This window comes from Anopheles gambiae, chromosome 3 (assembly GCF_943734735.2).
Source record: "Anopheles gambiae chromosome 3, idAnoGambNW_F1_1, whole genome shotgun sequence".
In the NCBI taxonomy this organism is placed as follows: Eukaryota; Metazoa; Arthropoda; class Insecta; order Diptera; family Culicidae; genus Anopheles; species Anopheles gambiae.
The window spans coordinates 39449023-39469397 of record NC_064602.1 but is presented as its reverse complement, the minus strand read 5'-3'; the positions used below and the strand labels follow the sequence as shown (position 1 = coordinate 39469397).

At 42.3% G+C, this 20375-nt stretch overlaps 2 pseudogenes; both read left to right on the top strand.

The window, feature by feature from the left end:
• Window positions 1–20375, top strand: part of LOC133392713 (neural-cadherin-like) — a 368858-nt pseudogene that overhangs the window by 119458 nt on the left and 229025 nt on the right.
• On the top strand, window positions 11773–17878 carry LOC133392857 (neural-cadherin-like; annotated as a pseudogene).

The window sequence follows — 20375 nt, the reverse complement described above, 5'->3', positions numbered from 1 at the left end:
ATCTACACAGGAATGACATTTGAACATTGAATTATGCTCCGTTGTGGGACACTCTTGTCGCTGTCTGATTATACAACCAGCTACACTGAAAAACATGCTAAATCATCTGAAGAAAAACATACAAAATCACCGCTTGCATGCTCACTGCCATTGTCCTCAAAGTTTCCCTGCACACCGGTGAACCATTTAAATATTGTTCTTTTTACAAACATTCCTCCATCATCTAACATGCTTGAAGCTAGCTCGAGAAAGGCAGTGGTGTTTATCCAGTTATATATGTTTTTTTTTTATTTTGCTGCCATCTCAACTACATGTGCAATTTATATCTCGCAACTGCACTTGGCGTACTGCACTTACCTCACCACGAGTAACGTCACTTCTCCACCAATGAAAAATGTTAACCGGCTCTGAATTATACCATCTTGTTTGACCGTGCTTATCGTCTGCAAGTGACACAGTAAAACAAACAGCATAACCGTCCCTATGTTTTGTTGGTTTGGTAGGGCAGATGTTTCAGAAAACTACGTATCCGTAAGAAGTACAGCATACTAAGTTACAACGCTTCCGAGTGTACAGAATTCCATATAAGGTTAGCCAGTGAGGCGGCAGCTAAAAGAATTCTGGCGGCAAAGCTTTTGTTTAGAGAATGTTTCAAAAGGGAAACAACGGCAAACGCCAAACAAACAACATTCTTCGTCGGAATGAAATATCGTGCTTTACGAAAAATATACAATGTTTATATCTATCAACATGTACAAAAATTGCACACATTTTGATAACACAGTAACATATCTTGCCCAGTGCAGTTGCACTGCAAACGCAAAAAGGAAGACTGCCACGGGCGGACAGTACGCCTGATCCGGCATATAGTGCAACACAACATGATTCATCATTTGTTTGTATTTTCTTGAGAAGGCAGCATCTCTTTATGAGTGGTGCGTAACATTTTTCTGCCCGGCGCATTGTTTCGACTTGTTGTGCTTTTGCTGTTTTTGTTTGTTTGCTTATTCACTAGGCAGCAAACTGCCGCACTCCCGCGCGTTGTTTGTGTAGAAAAAAGTGTATACAACTGTAGTCATGTTGCTTTTACCGTAATATTGTCAAGTATAACCTTTTAAAGTCTGACAATTATGGTTGAAGACATTTCATTCTAGTGTCTTGTCTAACTAACTTGTCTAATAACATCAACACGAGCGATATTAATGTAAATATCACACTTCAATGCGGATCACACAAGTGCAATCAAAATTTCTGTTTAACAAATAGATAGCCTGACTTAGTTGTTGATTTGAAGACAATAATCAAATCAATAAATACCAACATGAGAGCTAGGTTTATATAAGCTTAGAATTCGTGATGATGGTATGTTGTTTCGTAAACTTTTCAATATGCGGATCGTAATTTTCAAGTAGCTATTATTCTATCGCAATTATCAAATTTGCTGTGCCAAATATGACCTTTAAAGATTTTAAATAGCTCAAAAAGAAGTTAAGCTGTTCTAAAAGTAATATTAATAAAATTATGCAATTATGACTCATTAGAGCTTTTTGGATTTATTGTTTGTAATCGTTCTTAATACTCGACATCCCTTAGTTCATAAAGTTATCGAATTATGGCTCTTAAACTGAAAACTCCTCCTTCTCTCAGCAACTCAAATTCCATTTTCCTATCTACCCGATTCAAACACACTCTATTTTCCTACTCACAAAAACTTGTCGTAGTTACTAATTTCACTTTCATCAAACTTGCTTCCTTGCTATCTGCGCTTCGCACGAGCTTTTCGATTCTACCGATCATTAATCAACGGAATGGAACATCCTCTCCATGCAATCAAACACTCGAAACAATGCCAACAGTTCCTTCCCGTCCCATTTCCACAACTCCTTTCCTATTATTTCCTTCACCTACCGCACACAAACTCGTAATGGAAAATGTTTGCAAAAGGTAAATGACGAAGACTGTTTAGCTTCACTAATATTAACTCACTGTAGCCCATCCCAAATAGAAAGTCTAGATCGTGCTGAAGCACCAAATGGTGTCGTAAAGTTGGTCGTACTCTATCTTACGAAACGTAACATGTAATCGACGGTGGGTGACTGTACATTCCGTAAAACATACATGCACTCCCTTACACGACTTTTGGATCGTTAAAGTTAGATTTAAAACTTTCTCGTACAATATTTTGCTAGTGCACCGGTTCGGTGCTATCATCAAGGAAGTGTCATCCGGTTCGCCTTGCCCTAGGTCATGTGTTGGCGGTGGCATAAGGCTATTGGTTCTATTATTTCACCCAAAAATCGTTTTTCTTGCGTTTGAGCCAAAGGCGAAGTTTTTCAGTCATACCACTCTGCTTAGGGCAGGGTAAGACATAAGACCGCTGTGAAAACGTCAAAACATCTCTACTCTTTTACGACAAATTTACTCCCGTCCCACAAACTCACCCACTTTTATTCTGGATCTGCTCGATCCATGAAAAGAGCATTCGGTTTCACCTTCGAAGGAATTGTAGACTTCACAAACGTGTCCTCTTATGGACCGAAGACACGGCCCGCGAACGAGCCCAAGTTCACTTATCAACTCGCCTATGGAACGGTGGCAATAATAGTCTTTGAAACGTCTGAAACAGAAACCATAATACGATAAGAAAGCAGTGAACCAAACGATTCCAAGAAAACAAATTGTTCATAAAATAGGAAAGAATACGGTCAAAGCTGACAACATTGCTGGGGGAATCACGTCCGTACAGTTACGTGGCCGTAAAATATTACACCAAAGCTAAAAACTGTATCTACGCGGGCCTCCTATGCCACACATGCCATCTCCATTTGGCACCCTCATTTGCGGATCGCAACACATGAACTGCAAACATGTCGAATCGATCGTAAACCGGGCAGTTTTGAAGTAGAAGAAGCATACAAAGGTCCTGAAGAACCGGGTTAGCGGCTAAACTATAAAAAAGTGTAGTAGGTTTGGAGATAGCTATGGTCGTCATATAGTATGTTCGGTTTTTGATACGGTCGCCATGTAATCTGATGAGCGTACAACGGTACAACTGATCAACGCGTACCATAGCGGTAGGTCAGTGTTTCGCTGACAAGTATCGAGGTTGAATAACACTTTGTCCGAAGCGGACTTTTCGACACTTGATCGTCCAGGCGATCATAGAAACCTTTAGGAGGTTTCCCTTACTGGAAACGTTGGAGTTTAGAGGCCTTACCTTGGGTAGGGGGACATAACTAAACTCTTTAAATGAGAAGTCGATAGATGTTGGATGGGCATAGTCCTATCCTGACAGTCCGAACGAATCTGACTTGCCACGGTCGGATTTGGTTTTATTTATACTCAATAAGTTTCGTACATTTGGTTTTAGAATGTGTTTTTGTCCTAATTAAAGGTTATTGATATGAGGTGCAATTTATACATTATATTGGAGTGAGGTGTCTATGTTTTTACAAAGGTTCTGGAAAGTATAACCTGTTCTAGCTAAAGAACGGGTGCGTTCGTCGATCTTTGCCTACACTGCGCTTTTAGCAATAAGTTGCTATGCGTTCTCTGTTTGTCCACTTTGCTGCAGTAACGCTTGAATTGCTTATGTTGCCCGTTTCGGTTGTTTTTGATAAGTGTGTCACGTCTGTTATTTGTTTGAATGGACGGCCTGAACTCTTCCGGTTGCGGTGCTATGGTATGATCTGATTTGCTGAATGTGTTATAATGAATGTGTTACAATGGTGTGGTTTGGCTTTCCGAAATGTGTTATGATGTGTCTATAGCTGATAGTGTGTATTATAATAAGTGCTGTATAGCAGATATGCTTCAAAATTGTAACTTTTATTAGCCCTAATACGGTCCATTTCCCGTGGTTCTCCATTTAGTTTGATTGTCCCATACTAACAAGAAACGACTTAGGAAAGGGTGTTACAAAATTACAGAAAGCCGTAACACGACTACTCTGCTGATGTCTCGGTACCAGCAGCGAAAGGCAGCTTCATCTTACCTCGGTTGACATTTGACTGCAGTTGGCTGGAAGAAGAATGAATGAAGGAATTTTTCAAACAATGATTGTTCCCAAGGTACAAGGTTAGATTACTACACAATCGGGGGAAGTATTCTATTCAATTTTCGTGAACCAAATGTTTTTTTAACACGATGCTTGAGACTTTCTTAGGTTGCTTATACGTACCATTGTTACATGCTGCCAAATACTGTAACTTTCAGTTTCACACCAAGGAAATTGTGCTAGTGTTAACAGAAATAGTGAAGAACCGTGCCCAAACCTTTCATATAACCTTGGTAGCTATTATTCTAAAGGTGACCTCACGAGTGCTCGAAACAAAATTTAAAATTTCTTCTCTAAATACCGATAGATCTTTAGCCCGCTTGTAAGCATCTTTTCTCTTGCGCTGTGATCAAAGGAAAAGGTATCCTCTTAAGAAAATTACGACACTTGTCTACCCCAAAGCACAACGACGGTGCGTACGTGGCACATTGTCCCACTGCGGATAAAGCCCGGTGATCATCGGTAGGTAATTTCAACTATCCCCATCCGCCCAAAGACCAGGAGACACTGAGAAGATAATTTGTATTTTTCATTAGCTTCGTAAAGGTTTTGAAAAGACACTCCCGAAAGCAAGGAAGTGCATATGTGATGGTAGAAACCGATTGAGAGCACTTTCCTCTGACGAAGTAAAATAAAAGTCCGATGGAACGATGGAAGACAGTTGTCAATATTATCGCTTTCGAACTTTCAATTATGGCTCTGACCGTTACATTGCTTCTCTTGGTCGGTGGTACTTGGTCGTAAAACAAGCCATGCTTTATGACATCAGCCTCACACATCCACTGGGCCAAAACGAAAACGCTTCCGATGGGCTGGCTTCTTTATGCCAGCTTATCTGGACTCGTATGAAGCTGTATGCCATTGCACAAGCTCAGAGCGGAGACGCACACACTCGTTCGAAGAGCATGTCTTTGAAAATCATGTATTTAATTTATGAGATAGTTTACTGAACGATCACAAAATTGTTGGTCAGTTAGTGAGAAGATGGTGAAGGAAATGGTGATGCTGATGAGGAGATGGAGAACCATACTTTTAATAGTTTGCATCGGTCAAGCCTGTGAGGGTAGCTTTTCTGCTTAAAGCACAAGCTTAAACACGCTTAAACACAAGCAAACCTTAAAGCATTTGTTTGTGCTTCGAATCATTCACAAATAAATCGGCAATTTCGTGTATTACAGATAGTCTCGCCTCGTTTACTTGGTACAGAGTTAATGCTGTTATGAGTGTTTTTCTTAGTGTTAGATTTTCCAAACATAAGGAACATTATTTTAATCACAAAATCCATTTGGAAATCAATGTTTTTAATATTATTTTCAATTATGTCGCCTCTCTTGGGCCGCTCTGGAGGTACACTCGTCAACTCGTACGACCTAACAACATGCCCGTCATGGGTTCAAGCCCCGAATAGACCGTGCCCCATACGTAGGACTGACTATCCTGCTATGGTAACAATAAGTCACTGAAAGCCAAGCTCACTTCACTAGTGGGTACAGGCCATGCCTTGACCGACAGCGGTTGTTGTGCCAAAGAAGAAGTTGCCTCTCTTTGCGCTACAAAGAATTATTACGCATTACATCGTACAGAATCAATATAACGGAAATAATAAAAACAATGTTTCCACCCGCACCGATAAATGTCAAACAATCAAGCAACTTTCCCCCTTTTGCATAAGAACTGAGTCAGTTTACTTCAGTCTGTTTCGCTTCCGTACACGTAAGTAAAAGAACTTTCAGTGAGGCAGAATCTTTTCTTAAATAATCTTAGTTACCGAGCACCATGCCGTGCCTCTCTTATCGCACGCTGGACAATATTTTATGGCAGCATTTGCAATGTGACGGGAAAACGATAACGACCTTAACAACGTCAACGAGCGCTCAACCAAAGCCACAATGCGATCGATTCCCCCAATCCAATATCTGGTTTGTCCTGTTGTCTGTAACTACGTCCCCATTGCAACCACTAGTTGATGACGGTAAAAGCCAGTAATCGAAAGGCACGTACTGCCATCGGTTGCTTCACTACACATCAACGGGACCCCTTCGCTCTGGAGCACATACTAACGAGGTGAAAGATAAATCTTAACAAGCTTATGACGTGGTAAAGATGTCATTACAAAAATTCTATCCTGAAAAATGCTTTTCTGCGTTCACTCTCTATCTTTTTGCCTCTTTATTTCTCCTTTTTCTCGATGTTTTTCTATTTCCGCTGTCGTACGTCTCAAGCGATCATTATTTGTGGGTAGGGGCCCGTTGGTATTTTCATAACAGTACCATGCCACTGTCGCTAGACACCTTGGCCTGACGTTTCTACGCATACAAAACGTATCCTGCTCCGAGCGTCCTGTTCTGAGTACGTCGTCGAGCGCCTTTTCCTATAGCATGCTCTAGCCTAGTGTGCATCACACTTTGTCATGTTCCCAGGCACATCGGCTGCCACTGGCGTCATCTGTGTTTCTGTGCTGAGATTATGGCTGTACAAACTTCCTGCACCCTATTTGCTTTTGTGTGTTGTGTATGTGTGGGAGATTTTGGGTGTGGGGGGGGGGGGGGGATTCTAACGCTTCTACACTGTTAGCCAAATCCTTCACACATTCTCGCGTGGTTACTGATGATTGATGGTTCACAGCAGACACACATTTAAAGCGCCCCAACTGCTCGCACGAAGTTTGCTTCAATAAAAACCTCCCTCCAGGCAAGCAGCAAAGCGAGTTGTCGGCGAAGCGATTTCGCAAAACCATACCGCTATTTAATGCCACAGGCGCTGTGCACATCCGGTAGGCCAGCTACATCCGGTTCCCACGTCGGGTGAAATGCTTTCCGCTTAATTATGTGCTATGACCGAAAATTAACGCATCGCCAACTGGCTTCTGATTGCGAGTTAGCCCCATTTGCCTTCGCGCAGGGGATACGTCACTCGGTACGTCGCTAAGCTTGTGTAAGTTACTATCATGGACTAGAATGAGCGTGAAGTCGGAGAAGTAAACTTTTTAATGAATATAAATACACAACCGTAAAACATTCTTTTCGGTTGGCGTCGGTATTTTGCACTCTCCCTTCCCGAAAGATCATTTAATGTGACCTCCACATTTGTATCCTTGACACAGATGCGTTCCCAGAACCGCCCTTTTGACGATCCGACTCGGAGTGATACACACAAACAAACACAAAGTTTGCACTAGAAATAGGATCGAATGAATATGAACATGATGTAGCTGTTAAAAAAAATATGGCCTTTTCAGATCATTCACCCGAAGCTGCACCGACGGCGACAACACAGGCAAAGCGCAAAGATCCGTACAAACTGTTGGAAAGGAACATCCGGCGTGAAGGTCAAGAAAATTACAAATAGATTGAAGAGGGAAATTGACGCTGAGTAGAGATAGGAGATAAAAATCTGTGCAGCTTTCAATTGGAATAAAATTTCAAAATAGTAGTAGTAGTAGTATTTATTGATACATAAACTTAATTTTCTTCTCAATTTATTGCATTGGTTCTGGTCGCTTAATTCCATTATTCGCACCTTAACTCAATACTAGCTTTTTCCTTTCTTGTGCTATGCCATTTTGAAATTAATTATTATGGGATGATTATGGAGGATGATCCAACCTTTGGGAAAAATTGACAAAAAACCCTGGTACCTGTTTATTTTTCTATTATTTTTAAATTTCCTTCTTACGTAACTAACGAATTATTCTACATTCTTAGGTATTTAACTATTCTCTAATTAATACTTATCCTAACTTATTTTATTTATTTATTTATTGTGTTTCCCTTAGTCTTAGTTGCCTGTCATTCTATTTAGCCATAGTATTTTTTATGTATTCAAACAAATTTGGTAAATTTGCTAGTCTGTGTACATCTGTTGTTCTATGCCAAGGTGGTAAATTAAGGATCCGTTTTAGACATTTGTTCTGAAATATTTGCAGCTTCGTTATATGAGAATTTCCCCACACTGGGGATGCGTACACAATAATTGGTCTAATGATTGTTTTGTAGAGTAAAAACTGGTTCTTTCTGCTAAGTTTTGATTTTCTGTTTATAAAACAGTACAATACTTTCCTTGCTTTTTCACCACTTATTTGTTTTTGCTCAGTGTGGTATTTGAAGGTTAGCCTTTTATCAAGATTTTATACCTAGGTACTTTACATTGTTGCTCCATGCAATTTCCAAGTTGTTTATTTTTAGGTTTGTATTAGGTTTTTTCCTGGCACTTGTGAAACGGGTAAAGTCTTATTTTTATATTTTCCTCTGCCCCGCTGGCCTCTGTCTTATTTTAATTTATTTTTAGTTTCCATTTAGTGCAATAGCCAACGTATTTTTTAATGCCATGATTTAAGTTTTGTAATATAGTCCTAGGGTAACGGGCTGAGGACGATATAGCAAAATCGTTAGCAAAAGCAAAACGTTTTGCTGATTTCATTGGGGGAATATCCGATATGAAAATGTTGAACAAGCAAGGTGACAAAATGCTGCCCTGTGGTAAACCGACAGGGGGGGGGGGGGGGGGGGTATTAATGTATTAAGATGCGTTTACCTATAAGTTTTTCATAAATTTTTGATAAGCCACTTAGTAAGCTAATTGGCCTATAGTTTGCTGGATTACTAGGATCTTTGTTGGGTTTTTTAATTGGGACTATTTTTGCAGATTTCCAGGCATTAGGAAAATAGTTTAATTTGTAGCAGCAATTAAATATAAATGATAGGTAGATAATTGCCTTCTTAGAAAGTTGTTTTAAACAGCGGTTGTTGATTTTATCACAACCGGTAGATTTTTTTGTTTTTAGTTTTTTGATTATGGTTTGAATTTGTTTGGGCTTGCAAAATAGAGTTGGGTCTGTATTTGGTACCAAGAGTTGCCGGGCTTTAAAAGCATGCACTGTTTGGTTCACTTGATTTTCTATTGAACTTTTTTGTGAATGGGTGATGTTATGCGCTTTTTCAAAATTTGTTTTGATAGCTTCACATTTTTCTTTGTCAGTTAAATATGCTTTATCATTGGATCTTAAGGGAGGGATAATTTTACAATCGGATTTCATTATTTTTACGAATTTCCAGAGTCTATCATTGTTTTTGCCTTTGTTCATTTTGGATAAATTACTCTGCCATGCAGTGTTGCGAGTTTTTTTTTATGTCGTTCTTGATTTCATTAGCTAAAGCGTTGTACCAAGATTTAAGATAAAAACACCTTCTATTTCTCTGCCATTGTTTTCTGATCAAGTTTCTTTGTTTAATTTTATTTAAAATTACACCTGTTCTCACTTTCCTCTGAATCGTTATCCGGTTGCTATGGATCGCAATCCATGAGAATGGATCGCAATCAACTACGTCTGAATCGTTTTCAGCTACGTTTGGATCGTTTTCAGCTACGTTTGGATCGCTCTCAGCTACCTTTGGATTTTGCGGTAGCTCGCGCAAATTTCCTTGTAGCGCAAAGTTTATTTGGTGACCGCGGGACACATTTGCACCCCAAGAACTAAACAATTAATGCATTCAATTGTAAAATCTTATCGTATTTTTCTTATCGTGTATGAAGCTGCTTACATCACCATACATACGTTTTTGATTATTAGACGAAGTTTTCCAAACTAACCAGTACAATCTTCTTCTTTTTAGCGTAACGACCTACGTGGTCATTCAGTTCTGTTTATGTATTCGAGATTTAGCCGGATATTCCTTCTTTGATATGGAGGGACGGTCTGGTTGGGAATTTATTCTTGATGGCCTGAGCCGACAAATCTGTCAAATGTTATTCATTGCTTAAAAATGAGTTTTCAGAATTCAAGTTCTCAATTGGGTTCAAACATAGAACAATATGAAATTGTTGCTTTTTGAATCATTTGTTATGAGGAGAATCGTGAGGTACGCCGAGTGGTCACGAAATAAACTATGCGCCGCAACAAAATTTGCGCGAGCTAACGTAAAATCCAAAGGTAGCTGAGAGCGATCCAAACGTAGCTGAAAACGATCCAAACGTAGCTGAAAACGATTCAGACGTAGTTGATTGCGATCCATTCTCATGGATTGCGATCCATGCTGATAGCTGATATCATAATATTTTCCCTCAATAGATAGTTGAAAAACTCGGTTTGCTTGTTAGTAATGCTATTGGCATTCCAATATAATATTCGACGTTTATCTACACTATACATTTTTGAAACAGTATTTAGCTGTGATTTTGACTATCACAGAAATTAGGTCGAAAAAATTCATAAAAATTTACATAACCACCGGCAAACTGGTTGAGTCGTGCTGGTTGCTTTTCTATTCCTTATTCCTCTACTCTATACACTTGCGGTTATGATACAGACCTACAGCTCTTTATAGATGAAGACAAATTCTCTGTTTTATTTACTCGATGCCATTTTCCCCCTTAATGCTTTGATCTTTTGTTTAGAACGAGGCGTATTGCAAGACGCACATGCAGCAAAAGCTGAACTTTTTAAATGCGCAGCTCAACATAGAACTTTTTCTGTCTTGTGAGAATGGAGAGAAAATAATTGAACATAAAACAGAACGATAAGATCGCTTTCTGCCGTGTTCAAAGGAGAGGAATTTTGTCTGCTTTCTTTTCTATTGAACCACTTGTATAGAAGCAGAGTGGTGCCTACGGTGTCCTAAAGCAGCGGTGTTGTATGCAAATCGGGAAACTGTTGTACGATTGCTCCATTGGAAAGAAATGTGCAGTGCCAATGCACTCCAATCACGTTTGACTCTTTGTTTTCTTACGGAAGAGGAATTAATGCTTAGAATAAAAAGTAATACGTATGAGATATTTTCGGAAGAGACTAACCTGTGGTGGATTGCTTATAGCAATGTCTTAGTTGTAATCAAGTAGCCATTGGTTACAGCAACCGTGGTTACACTGAATATCGAATAAATGTAGTTAGTCTTAGTTCACTCTTAGAACGGTTTACATCGTCTTTTAATCGCTCCCACATTGGTGACCCCGACGTGATCTCCGGATTGTTATTAGTTCTCCTAATTTGAAAATTTGTGAACGAACATGTCTACCGAAAACGTTTCTAACGAAGAAACTTCCCCTGCTACTGCAGCCGTTTCGGTTAAACTTCCGGAATTCTGGAAGAACGATCCATCGTTGTGGTTTTCGCAAGCTGAAATTCAGTTTTTGTTGGCCGGCGTTCATAAGGATGAAACAAAATTTTATCATATTGTCGCTAAACTCGAACAATCCGTGCTTTGTCATATCGCCGATTATGTAAAACAGCCTCCTGCGACAGGAAAATATGAAGCCGTTAAGGAGCGCCTCATATCTCGATTCGAGCTCACGGAACAAGCCAAAATGGATCAGCTACTTGGATCGTAAGATTTTGGAGACCTTCGTCCTACGCATCTTTTAACGGAGATGCAGGAACTTGCTGCCGGATTGAATGTGAATGATTCCTTGTTAAAAAGACTATTCCTGCAAAAACTTCCAGCTAATATACGTGCAATACTTAGCATCCACGATGGAAGTCTTTCGAAGCTAGCGGAGATGGCAGATAAAATGATAGAAATGGCTCCTCAAACATCAGTTATCCATGAGGGGGACTCTGTGGTGGATTGCTTATAGCAATGTCTTAGTTGTAATCAAGTAGCCATTGGTTACAGCAACCGTGGTTACACTGAATATCGAATAAATGTAGTTAGTCTTAGTTCACTCTTAGAACGGTTCACATCGTCTTTTAATCGCTCCCACAAAACTATGGGAAAGCACATGAAAACATTACCGCTTCAAGTCCATTCCGGTAACAGTTACAAACACTTAACTCATATTAGGCCCAAGCAATTGTACATGCCGTTCGGAAATCATCAATCAACATGGCATTATCTTCCTTTTTCTATGTTTCTCTTCCTCTTGTTTGTATTGACGACAATAAAACAAACAGCAATCAATTACAATTTCCAGCGACCAAGTAAGCTATGTTGCAATCACAACTACTTAATCAGACTGGCTGAAGCAACATTATTGAGCTAATGAAGGCATAACTGTCTCGAGCTACTATACACCTTCCAGGTTTGAGCTAGACTTGATCGTCACGTTGGACTGGTGTGTTAATGGCAAATATATTGAACGATTTCATCTCCAACTAAACGAACTACTCCTTAGTATACAACATCATCGAGCAGTGCAATTTGCAGTAATAAATGAAAAACTAATTTTACATCTTACAGACGATGGAATTGAATTAGCTGTCCGGGGCCGTGCCAAGCCCAATCGACCTACCCAAACACGCCAGGTGTACGTTGATGTTTTCTGCCCAATCTCACCGATCCGAACGAGAAAATGGTCATGCCAATCATCCGGTTACAAAAAATTCATATTTCCCGTTCAAGATTGCTACGATGCTGACTGACCTTGACAGGGCGCAGAGCAAACCTGAGAAAGGCTATCGTACCCCTTGCGGCTTTGCAATTTCTGAATTTCATTGAGTCAATTTTCCTTTGTTGGGCGATTTCGGTAGTTCGTAGAAACAATCGTTCCCTTTTGTTTACTTTTCTGCATTTTCGTGTTTCGCCTTTATACGGTATTTTTACATCCACTTGCCACTTATTGCCTCTCATGTCTTTCCCCTCGCCCTGAACAGGTTACCGCCTCGGATGCCGACGTGGAGCGTCCAAACAACATCATCTACTTTCTGACTGGGGCTGGTATTGACATCGAAAATCCCTCCAACAGCTACTTTGACATCAACAAAGCCACTGGGGAAATATTTGTGCTTAAGGTAGGTCAAAATTATCCGCTTGGAAGCATGCGCAAGATTTAATCACCGTTGTCCGCCAGTTATGACACACAAAACGAAAGCACTGCAGTTAACCGTGGCGGTATGAAATGTAAAGGAATTTAAAAAAAAAAACCTGCAACATAACACTGCAGACAACTCAGAAATAAAATGGGAGAATCCTGGTATGTTCATATGGTTGATAAGATTCGACCAGAGCGGTGCATGGCAAAACCCATTTACCATCGAAAGCCGAAGGGATGAGATAACCGTTTTGTTTCAGAATTGTTTAAGCGTTGGAACTCTATGAAGCCATTTTAAAAGCAGTATAAGTTTCCGGTTTAAAAACTTACACGTCTGCAAGACTTGATGGGCCTCTGCTGTTCGATGAAACCTTGGCCCGATGGAGAAACTTTTCGATGGCGAAACTAGATTGTGGTCTGCTACAGTTCCGAATAACTTCCAACTTGTGCCATGTGCCGGGTCTCGAAATGATTCGTGTGGGACTAAAAGTACATTCTTTCGAGCTCGGTTTCCCGGACACTAGTTTAACCTCAAGTAAATACAGTATTTTAATTAAATCAAGCAATTTTGTAAACTTTCTCTTTCCGGCAACGAACAAAACCGACGCAATGGACCAGCAATGTCCCGAGTCTTGTTAGGCTTTATTAAGTCAAACAAAATTTTATTTCGAAATTATTTAATTGAAAAATGCATCCCAAGCGTTAAGAATTATGCTGGTGACAACTAATAACTTTTTTTTTCTTTTTTGCTTATTGTACGCCTTCCACACCATTTCCTACAAATGTTCAGCCTCTGAACCGAGATCCACCACACGGACGAGCGTCTTGGAAGTTTACCGTCTTTGCGCAGGACGAATGAGGCGAGGGTTTGGTGGGCTTTACGGAGGGTCAGATCAACCTGAAAGACGTCAACGACAATGCGCCGCAGTTCCCGAACGGGATTGCGTACGGCAACGTGACCGAAAATGGCACCATCGGCATGCACGTGATGACAATAAAGGCCGAAGACTATGACGATATCAACGAAGGCACCAACGCGAAGATCATTTACTCGATCGAGAAGAATGCGATCGAGGAGGATACTGGTTTGCCGATCTTTGACATCAACCCGGACACGGACCGTGTTGGTGAAGGACATCAACGATAATGCGCCGGTATTCGCGGAAGATTATCGGCCCATTCTGCTCAAAAACTCACCGCCGTCGAAGATTATCGAAATCTCCGCCGTTGACAGGGATGATCGACTGAAGGGCAATGGGGCACCGTTCTAGTTCCTCATGGACCCGGACGCAGACGATGTGATTCGCACGTCCTTCAAGGTGGAGCAGAGTAGCAAGGGTGACGGTATGGCGATCATTTCATCGCTCGGCTCGTTCGATCGCGAATACCGCAAGCAGTACACCGTTCCAATCGTTATCAAGGACTCGGGCACTCCACCGCAAACCGGCACCAGCACGCTGACGATCACGATCGGTGATCTGAACGATAACATCATGCAGCCTGGCTCCAAGGAGGTGATCGTGTACAACTACCAAGGCCAGGCGCCGGACACACCGATCGGGCGTGTGTTCGTTAACGATCTCGACGATTGGGACACCTCGGACAAGCTGTTCTATTGGGATGAGGCCGAGAATCCACGCTTCAAGCTAGACGACACATCCGGCATGGTGACGATGCGGCGCGGTGCACACGAGGGACGCTACAAGCTGCGTTTTAAGATCTACGACCGCAAGCACGCGCAGGAATCGTATGCGAACATGTCGGTGGTGGTGAAGCACATCTCCTACGAGGCAATCGTCAACTCCGGCTCGATCCGGCTGACAGGCATTACGGATGAGGACTTTAAACGCATCTGGAACTATCGCACCCAGAACATCTTCCGCAGCAAGCTGGAGCGGTTCCGGGACAAGCTGGCGGAGCTGCTGAACGTGGACGTAAAGAATGTGGACGTGTTCAGTGTGCAGATGAAGGATCGGTCGGTGCCGCTGATCGATTTGCGGTTCGCCGTGCATGGCGCGTACTTCTACAAGGCGGTGCAGCTGAACAGCGTGATACTCCTGCACAAGGAGGACATCGAGCAGAAGGTGGGCATCAACATCACGATGGTAAACGTGGATGAGTGTCTGCTGGAGAATGCGGACTGTGCCGGGTCGTGCACCAGCATTATCGAGGTCCAATCGAACCCCTGCCTAGTTAATGCGAACAAAACCGCCCTGGTTGGGGTGCAGATCAACTCCACGGCGGAGTGTGTATGCGGTTCGCGAGAGTACAAGCAGCAGCAGACCTGCAAATCCCATCCCTGTCTGAACGGCGGTCGCTGCACCGATTCCATGTCGGGTATCAAGTGCTCGTGGCTGGTCCTGGTACCCACCGCTCGACATGTGCGACAAGTCGCATATTAGCGTCGAGATCATCACAACGAAGCCGGATGGTTTAATTTTCTACAACGGACCTATCATACCACCGAAGGAGAACGACACGTCCAAGCAGCTGTCCGACTTTATTGCACTCGAGCTGGAGCAGGGCTATCCTCGGCTTCTCATTGATTACGGCTCGGGTACGCTAGAGTTACGCATCGCTACCAAACATCCGCTCAACGATGGCGAATGGCACCGGATCGATCTGTTCTGGGACACTGAGCAGGTGAAGATGGTGGTCGATTTCTGCAAGACGGCCGAAATCACCGAAACCGAGGACGGCAACCTGGTCGAGTTTCTCGACCACACCTGCCAGGCGCTGGGCAAGGTGCCGCCTTTCAACGAATATCTGAATCTCAACACGCCGCTCCAGATTGGCGGAGTGTTTAGGGACAAGTTTGATTACACTTACAGCCGCTGGCAGTACATGCCGGTCGGGGTCGGTTTCGAAGGGTGCATACGCGAGTTTAAGCACAACGGAAAGGAGCACCTGTCCCACCCGGGACTGTCTAAGGGCAGTGCGCCCGGTTGTTTGTACACGCAGGAGGTGTGTGATCTGAATCCACAGGTCGCCCGGTGTCTCGAGCACGGCAAGTGTGAATGCAATCCCGGTTGGACGGGCACGTACTGCAGCTTGCCCACCACTCCAACCACGTTCAAGACGCACAGTTACGTGAAGTACGCGCTCAGCTTCGAGCCGGATAAGTTCACGACGCAGATTCAGCTGCGGTTCCGCACGCGGGAAAGGTACGGTGAGCTGTTCCGCATCAGCGATCAGCATATGCGCGAGTACGGCATCATTGAGCTAAAGGGCGCCAAGGTGTACTTCCGGTACAGCTTAAACACGGGCCAGGTGGAGGAGCAGGAGCTAGCGTTGACTGCGGTCGAGGTGGACGACGGACAGTGGCACGTGGTGAAGGTGCAACGATACGGCTCAGCGGCCATCCGGGAGCTGGACGAGGGTGAGGGTGCCAACTTCAACCAGAGCTTCTCGTTCGACGGACATCAGTGGCTTTCGGTGGACAAGTAGGAGGGTGTATGCGGGTGGCAAGCCGGAGTTTACCGGCGTGAAGACGTACGATGTCAAATCGGACTATCAGAAGAGTTGCATCGACGATATAAGGTAAGTCCAGCGGGTATGGTGGTGTGTTTCTATGTGTTGTTTTATAATGTTCTCTTCCTGCTCCTGCCCTGCCAATAGATTGGACGGTAAAAGCTTGCCACTTCCGCCAGCCACCAACGGTACCCAGTGGGGTCAGGCCACGATGGCGAAGAACATCGTTCCTCCAACAATCCTTGCCAGAACGCGTACTGTCCGGATCCGTTCGAGTGTGTCGACCTGTGGAACAAGTACGAGTGCGCGTAAGTACCTCGATATTCACTGTGAGAGAGAGCATGGTCTTTTTGGTCAGCAGCTAACAGCTTGTGTTTGAATTGAATCTTAATCGGTACAACTGTGGCAATGGTATGATTATCTCACCGGAAGGCAAGACCTGTATCGATCGGAACTAGTGCCTGGACTATCCGTGTCTGAATGGGGGCACTTGCATCAACGAGGAGCCGCGCCTGAAGTACAAGTGCATCTGTCCAGACTCGTACTGGGGCGAGAGTTGTGAGTTTCTGAAGGAACGACAAGCGCTTAAGTTCAGCACCAGTGCCTTGGCCGCCGTTATAGTCTGCCTATTACTGATCATTAGTAAGTGGAATCGTGTATGGATGTACTTTAAACATTATTTTGGAGATATTTTCTAAAGACAAGTTTTGTTTTTGTTTCTTCCTTTCCACACGCAACAGTTTTGCTGTTTGTTTATTTTTCCTGCTCCCAGCGTCGTTCGGCTAACTTCAACAAGAAGCTAGTCACCAAGGACGACATCCGCGAGAACATCATCAACTACTGCGACGAAGGTGGTGGCCAGAACGACATGACCGCGTTTGACATGATGACACTAAAGATTCCCATTGGTCCGCTGCCAGAGCTCGTTCAACATAAGGCACCGCCAGTACGTAAGTAGCGTGTTTCGTTTTCATGTGCCATTTTGGGAGTTATGCACCAAGCACCCGCACGTATTGCCCTCTCCAGCATCGCCTGCTATTTATTTGCTATTAATTGCTATTATTTGCTGATTCAGTGTCACGTGTTGTTTGTGTGCGTCAGTTCATTGTTTGTAATCTAATGGGAAGCTCATTTAAATCCGTGGGCCAACAACGCTTTGCTAACAATGTTTTATTATGTTCTGTCCGTTCCGCAAACGTACCAACAGGTCCAGATATTGCCGTCGTGTCCGACCAGGTCGTCGGCAAGGTGGACGTGTTCCTGGACGACCGGAAGCGACGCGTCGACATCGACTCAGCCTCCGGGCCATTCGACGATCTGCGTAACTACGCCTACGAAGGTTGTGGGAGTATCTCGGGTTCGCTAAGTTCCTTACAGTCAGGTAAATCAAAAAAATCGCCCAAACCCATAATAATCTTCCAAACCTGCCACGACAGCACACGACGTTAAACACCTGAACTGTCCTCCCTGTTCCTACCGTTCCACCACAGGTACGGACTATGAAGCCCATGAGTTTAGCTTTTTAACCACATGTGGTCCCCGTTTCGGTATATTATTCAATATTTACGAACCAAGCAAAGCGCAGATCGAAGATGAAGATGTTAGTTAAGAGTATATAGGTCTTTTGTTCCTGAGATCAAAGTTTGTGCGCGCAAAGTTTAGCATGGCATACCGTTCAGTAGTCACTAAACCCTATACACACGTACAAAACCCCGTTTACGATGCGGACACAGTCGTTCGAGCCGAAGCGGAATTTTAACACTATTTTTTAGCAGTGCATCAGTTTGCAAGAAGCGAAGACGTAGCGAAAATGGAAGTGTGTTGGGGCAGATGCAATTTAAATCGATTTTATTAACTTTCAATAGATGATACCGTGAAGCTTCAAACTGCCAAACAGTGCAACACGCAGAGTTTGATTGCTCAGAAAACGAGAGCATCACATGCTCGCTATAATTACTTAAGGAAAAGGGCATCCCTGTAACTATCCCGGTTATGATGGACTGGTATACTGTAAATTATGAATGTAAAAATCAAATCTACAACCTACACGTCGCGGACAGACATGTAATAGTTTAGTGCGATGGGAGACACTGTAAAATCACTGGACAGTTCTTTTTGAAAGGTCAAACTAGCTAAAGAAAACGATGTCCCAGGGCAGAAAATGACACAAGAACGGGACTACTAGCTACTGGGGTCAAAAGACTAAACAAATGTTTTTTTTATAACAATAGATTTTTTTCATCATTCATTTTCAAGACATGTACACGTGTTCTTTGGAAAGGTTAGCGAAGTGAGTGAAGCGATATTCCCATGTTGGTAAACGCATCGCCAAAGTGATCGATATACGGATCCAGTGAAAGGAAACCCACGCAGTAACTGTTGGATATAGCCCACGCATCACATCGTTAACGTTGTTTCCGGTGAGATAGTGAGAGACGAAAACTCTGCTCAATATAAGAAAGTCCCAAAAAACCTTGACAAAGTAAAATTCCGTACTCTCCACTATTTTTCATCCGTATGATGAACTTGTCACTAATAGGAAAACGCCAAATATTCCTAAATCACAAAACAAAATCCCAAGAAAATCAAAGCAGCAACAAATAATCGAACGAACCAACAAGCGCACAACAACCTCACCTGCAAATGGACTGCAAGTGGACAAAATTTATGAACAAACCTCGAAACTCAATCAAAAATTCCGGCGAAAGAAACAAAAGCCGGAGACCGCTAAAGGTTTTAAAGCAAACACGTGCTCACCAGTCTCCCAAACTTCCAGACAACCTACATGTTTGACCGGAATGAAAACTTTTGCGAATGCACGACTGAAAACAAATACAAGAATACGAAAGCGTAGTTCGGTCAAACTTTGAATGAATACGGGTCGATTTTAGTTCTTTATATTTTTTGACCTTGTTTTAAGAATGAAAAAAAAAAAAACAAAGTTTAGTCACATAATGCTTCAGTAGACTGCTTGGTGAGGTTGATTTGAGCGTTCACTAATATCGGCGCTGGTTGGTTTCGTTTTCGAATCAAACATCTCTTCAAACATCCTCCTCTGTTTATTGAGAAACCTTACAATTATGGATTCCATTGTGTTTTGCACGACAGCTTGATTTAAACCATGTTTTCTCGAAATCAATGGAAATAGCTCCAATTTATTGTAAGATAAGTAAAGCCACTCATTTGTGCTGGGTTATGAGTATTTTGTGTTTTCAATCAATTACGATGAGTATTTCTATCACTTTAAACGATGATGTGGTAAATCAACTGCAAGATAAGGATGATAGTGATTAACTGGGGGCGGGAGGAGAAGCAGGGCATATTAAAAGTTGATCAAAAGAAAATTTGAGAATTGTTCGAATTGCACGACACAACTTCAATCGCTGCAATGAATGGACATTAGTAAAGCATTTTCCTTTCGCTCAGCAATCCTAAGAGCCTAGAAGGCGAAAATGTATCCAGATTTTGCAGTGAAGTTTCGTTAAATAAAAATTACCCTGTAAAGATGGTTGATAATGTTTGGTACGCCAATAAAAGAACTTCCTTTCGATATCGTTTTCTTTCATCTATGATCTGTTTGAGCATGCATTTACACATTTTATAAGATCATTGGACACACAAGCAATCGGCGCAGTACGCTTCAAGGATCAGTCTTCTTCTTCTTCTATTTGGCGTAATGTCCTACGTGGACATGCCGGCCTATACAGGCTTTCGAGAATTAATTCATCAAGGATCAGTCATGTTTATTTTATTGATTTGCAAAACATTTGAGGTAGTATGTTGGTTAGCAGGAGTAGTAGATTTATACAGCTTCTTGCATAGTGCTTTTAGGGTGTGGCAACTTTGACTATCGAAAGATGAACGAATTATTGATTTTCAAGTTGTTATGTAGCGTTCATAAAACAGGGAAACCGTTTCAAATAATATGTACAATACTTGATCGAAGCGCAAATACAGTTCATTCATCTAATTGTGTATGTTTATGTATCATTGTATGTAAACGAGATGAAGAGAATTCTAACATAAAATTCCAATGAAACACAGAGAAAATAAAAGTTACAGAAAACAACCATAACTTACCAGCTAAACAAAGCATTTAAAAGAC